Consider the following 6,119-nt stretch of genomic DNA (forward strand, 5'->3'; position numbering starts at 1 on the left):
CAACCCTGCGCTCTGAGTTAACCAACTCAGAGCGTATGATTAAACCCAGAGTATGTAAAACCAGCTACCTGAAACAGGCCCCAGGAAACATTACATAACTTAAGGGAGAAATCTTTGGTACATGAATATACACATCTCTACATAAAGAGTTATACAAATATTTAAAATTAATCTTAAAGAGGAGTCTATTTTATTGGGAATTTCTCATTGTTGTTGCTTATAAAAATGCAACAATTCTTGATTTTGGAGAGAGAAAAAAAATTGCATTTGTAAATAATAATTTTTTTCATCATGCTAATGCCATTGAAATCCAGTACAATCAGAAGTGTGTAAATGAAGAATTTCAGCAGCTGCTCCTCATGTGTAGTTAAACAAACGGTTTTGTTGTGGAGTGTTTGATACGGCGATGGGCAGTTTACAGCTACTGGCTCCGGTGACACAGACAATATGGCAACTTTACGACCCCTAATGGCCACCACACCAGTCAGGATAGGGGCATCTGCTCACTGTGTGTTGTCAAGCCATTGCTTCAGCTGCCTTAAATTGTTCAACATATCCAGTTGAGTGCCTCCATATGACCAAAGGTGGTTTGTTACAATGGCCACCACAAATAACATGTGGATTTTTATTGTACCATAAAAAGCCTAGAAAGCACTTTTTTTTTAAACAGCAGCTATTTGAGCCTGTTTTCAAGTGAGCAACATGACATGTTGGTGTTGTTGAGGTAACAGTAGTGTAGTGTCAGCTGCACAAACAGTATAGACAAAATAAAAAAGGCATTGAAAATAATTATAAACCTGGATGTTTTAGAGAATAGTTGCAAGTTAGCAGTAAGATCTTATAGATAATATATGAAAATAGCTCAATTGATGTTCAAGTAGAAAAAAAAATCTAATTCCATAGGATTTGAAAAAAGGCCTTTTCTTCTGTAAATGACATTGAAACTTGAGTTAAAGAGCATCAGAGTCCACTTAACATAATATGTAATTAAAACACAAGCCGTGCCAGTGACAAGCTACAACCAGTTAGCAGAACTGATCGTACTCCACTCCACTCCACTCAACTTCCTTTCTTCTTTGCTGCACAAATGCAGGTTGTACAGTACGTTGGTAGGTATGCAAATCTTTTAGTAGTTAACGTTTCACACACTAAATCTATCTGTCCATCCATGTTAGTATACACACACATACACACTTTTTCTTTGAGTCTCATCCCCAAATCCTTTTTTGGCTGTGTTCGTCGACTTTTTACCGAGGGGGTCAGTCGAGGAGAAATGCAAATGATTCCTTCTTGTACAGAGCCAACCTCCCCTCAGATGACCTATAGTCACACAGTGCTCCGGCTCCCAAAGCTGCTCAACCCTAAATCACGCGGAAAGGACAAGTCATTTACAACGGAACTCTGAGTTCCATTCTAAGTGGTTTTGAATGGATAAAAGGAGAAGTCAAGCAATGAAAAGCTATTACAGAAGTTTCTGTACAGGTCACTCTGGCTATGCATGTGTTTTGAAGCCCACCTTGCATCATGGCATTTCAGGAGTTTGGATCGAGAGGGTGTGTGTGTGTGTGTGTGTGTGTGTGTGTGTGTTTGTGTGCAAATGAGGTTGTGTTCTCTGCAGTTCCCAGGGGAAATGAAAAGAAGAATATTGATGGTGATTTTTTTATTAAGGAGGTCGAAATTAAACCTTTTTTTTAGGCTTAAAAGCAGTCCGGATTACTATGGAAATCAACTGCGGGGGAAGTTGTCCTCAGATAGAAGGTCAGCGTGTGTGAATGTTTTAAATGAGAGCCATGCTTCAGAGGGATTTGTTCAAGCTTTGCAGAGGTCATTTGAGGGCACGAAAGCTCCAAAATATAAAACTTATGATTCAAGTCCATGTGTCCTTATCTTGTGATTATCAAGTTATATTTTATTGAAGTGGAGCATGTGCTGTCAGATGACGTACGCACTCTTCTGAGTTAAAAGCAGATTTAGCAGAGGAATGCTTGATTCAAATAATCAGTGGCAGGGAACAATAAAAGAGAATACTTTGTCCTTGATAACCCACTCTGATGAATGTACAAGTGGATGGTGGTGACCAAAAGGGCAAAGATCTTAAAGCTGCAGCAATGAGAAACTCAAGAAAAACACCACCATTTCATTTCAGCAAATTCCAATAAAAAAACAATCTTTTGTTGTTGTTGACAAGAGCAAAGGAGGAAATCCTGTGACCAGCGTCAATTGGAGGTGAGGGATTGAGGTTGGGATAGTTCCCTGATCATTTCCCCATTTCCTACCGACAGTGTCCTTTAACCATGACCACCAACAAGTTATTTTAATCCAAACCATCAGCTCTCCACAACTCTGTCCAAGTGATGTTTGTACCTAAACCTAACCAAACCTTTAAGGTGTCAGATCAGAACAAAACTGTTTTGCTGCTGATAAAGGTGCAAAAAGAAAAACAGTTTTGGAGCGCTATGTATTGGACTTATATAAGAGGTTGGGCTATAAAATTGGTTGTTTGTTTACGGACGGAAGTAGCCGGATTTGGTGATGGCACGTGTTGCAAAAATGAGCATCGGGAAGTGTTTGGGTTGAATGAACAGGTCAACAGAGCATATTGCCTGAAGACTGTTATGTAGTATGGGCCATGAGACGACCACAGAAACCTAAAATTGCATACTTTCAACCATAATGACGATCTTTCTCTAACCTGAACCACGTGCTTTAGGGCTTTATCTAAGTAGTTGGACCTACAACCAACTATACCTTCTGTTGATTGGGCCGATGGATGAGAATTCGCTGATACAGGCTGCTTTGTAAGGCAATTACAAAAAAAAACACAACATGCACCAATATTTAAAATGGCTAGAAATAACAATTTTTATTTCCTTGTTCAAATTGTCCCCCGACCTCACAAGATTACCAAGGTACATCTACTGTTACTATACCAACTACAGCAGGTTGTCAACCTATTATTTGGAGCTATGTTCACAGCCTCCTCTCATACAATTGCAGCCAATCCGAAATGTGCATTTTGGCAACACTTTGCACCCACCAGACATTGCAGATGTTAACATTTGCATATCATGTCTCCTATCTTCTCCGAAGAAACATTTGGCGCCACTAATCCATGCCGTGGTGAAGACAAAGTCAATACTTCAGTTAGCATCAACCGTCATTCTGTGCCCATTCATGAATTCGCCAAATCCACCCACGCACACCAGCTCTAGAGGACCAAGGAGCTGAACACAGTGTGAGTGTGTATACATTGAGTGTCTCTCTCTCTACCTTTCTCTAATGCAACAAAAGGAGCCATCTGTAGCCCTTTGTCTTAGTTTCGGGGATGAGCCGTAGATAAACCAACCCTCTCAGGACTGATCTGCGGTGGGGCCCGCGTGCCCATAATCCTATTAGGAGTAGGTGATTTCTTCTGATCCAACCCAGGAGTATTGGAAGCGGATAAACTGAAGCATTGGACAAAGAGCCACATGAGAGTTTCACTCTATTAGGAGATTCCCGCATTTTGTGCAAATCTCGCAGATGAGGCAAGGAAGCGGGAACTCACTGTTGAACGCGCCTGAAGCATTTTCAGATGTAGTTTTTGGATACAAAATATTTATTATTTTAAATGCTACAGAATAGCGTGATGCGTAATGAAGTCACTTGTTATGAAGTCACTTGTGATGACTTTGTTTACACAAAGTTGATTAAGCCTATCAGCTGCACAAAACTCTCAATTTCCCAGTATCGTAGCGTTTACAAACTGGTGACGCCCCCCGACACTGGCCCAGGAGCTCCGAAAAATCCCAAGAAGGGACCAAGAAATGTTTCAGTTGTTGATTCTATACTGCTAAAGAAAAAACCTGGACCAACAGCAGAAGGTATAAAATCCATGCACTATCACCGAAGGCTTGCCTCAAGTATATGCGCCAACAGTGTTGTTGTAATTTCTGAGAATTCCTTATGGGGGCGACAGAAGTTACACACTATGGCTTTAACAATGGGCTTTTCAGGTGTCTAGAAACCCAACTCCAAATGAATGTTGATGGGGAACTGTGTCTGCTTAATGTGTAAATAGGAAACAGTCTGCCAACACTTTTGCCATATCAATTTTCAAGTCCCACTTGAAACAATTCCTACCACATGTTTAGGAGTAGTCCGCCTGTATTAAGCTGTCTGAATGCTCTATACACCCTGATCCTCCCTCTCTGATCTTCCCCACAACACTCGCATATACAATTGTCTCCTCTCAGACAGGTCTCCATCAGACTCTTAAGTTTTTTTTCCTGTAAGAAATGGGGCTGTCATTGTGGAACACTTAGTATGGCACACTTAGTGTAAAATGCACTTTCTTTTTTTACCCAATAATGGGTTAGTGAAGCCAATACAACTTTCCAAAACATTCGAATGATTTGTGGATAGACTAAAATTGTAAGTCGCCGGATCATTTCTGGAAAGAGGCTTTGAAATGTTTTGGCACATGATCAGGGTGAGAGAGGTTGTTCTCGGAGAAAACAAAAAGCTGCGAACCCTGCGAGAGGCCGACTTTTGACAGCTGTGTGTGAAGGGGTGGGTTTGTGTGTGTGTGTGTGTGTGTGTGTGTGTGTGTGTGACCGGCGCACGTGCACGTGTGTCTGTTATTGTTTTGATCTGACCTTGGCTGTCACCTGACTCTGCTCGTGTGCACTTGAGTTTCTGTCACATGCTGCTCCACACACACACACACACACACACACACACACACACACACACACACACACACACACACACACACACACACACACACACACACACACACACACACACACACACACACTCTCTCTCTCTCCTGCTCTTATTATTCTCTTTCCTCAATCACACACACACACACACACACACACACACCCTGGGGCCTGCAAGAAGGCAAATGGACGAAGACAAGAAGATCATAATAGTGGAATTAATAACAAATAGTTCTAGCTGAAGGCAGGGTGGCTGTTCTGGGAACAGGCTGGTATGATCTTTCTGAAGAAATATTTACCACACAGTAGGACCCGAGCCAGCTCCCCCACACACACACACACACACACACACACACACACACACACACACACACACACACACACACACACACACACACACACACACACACACACACACACACACACACACACACACACACACACACACACACACACACACACACACACACACACTGTACACACGTGCGCACACATAAACACACATTCTCTGAAGCTTCTTTGCATGGTCATCACGGCATATTTTCACTTCTAAGTGGAAACTAACATTGGAGGGGCTGGAGAGTGTGTATAGTCTTTCACTCTGCATGTGTTCCCTTTATTTTTCCCCGCCTGCTGTTCCCTGCACTGAACAAGTCACAGTTATTACTATGAGTACAGCTCAGACCTCCCATGTTGTTCCAGCATTTACAACTCAGTGGCACTTTTGCTGTTAGTGTCTATCCTAATCTTATAAACAACAGCTTGACATTTTGGGAAATAAAACTTATTCACCCTTTTGTACAATATTGCTTCTCTTTCCTTTTCCCTGAGAGTCGGATAAGAAGATGTCTATATGGCACTTTTGTAACTGTAGCCAGCAGCTAAATAGATTAGCTTAGCCTAAAACTCGAGATGGTACCCAACATTTATTTTTCTCTCTTCCAAGGCAGACACCAAAAAAATGTGCTCTTGTGTGAAACATCAATAAAGTAACATAAAGGCACGTGCATCAGAACTTTACAAGAAAAGAAAATAACTAAAGTGACACCTTAAAATCATGGCTGTAAAAAAAGAGACCATGATGGAGATGCAGCCTGTCACATGCCAGTGGTTTTGCTGGTGGTTGTGTGTCTTACATCTCTTACTCATGTTGGAAGGTTTGGGGGTTTTCTAATTTTTCCACTTGCATTTCACTTTTTCCCCTCTATCTGTCAATGCAGAAAAAAGCTCTCAAAAAGAGAGAATAGCTCCCTCATTTTTACCGACCTGAAGTTGACATAGTGAATAGAAATGAGCAGCTGTCAAATGTCTTCTTTAGCTATCTCTGCTTTATCTTTGCACCAAGTCTTAAGATAAAACACATTGTTGGGAATTTATTGAAATAAGATTATTAGCTTTATTGTTGTTTTTCCCGGA

This window comes from Ammodytes marinus, assembly GCF_949987685.1.
Source record: "Ammodytes marinus genome assembly, chromosome: 22".
Classification (NCBI taxonomy): Eukaryota; Metazoa; Chordata; class Actinopteri; order Uranoscopiformes; family Ammodytidae; genus Ammodytes; species Ammodytes marinus.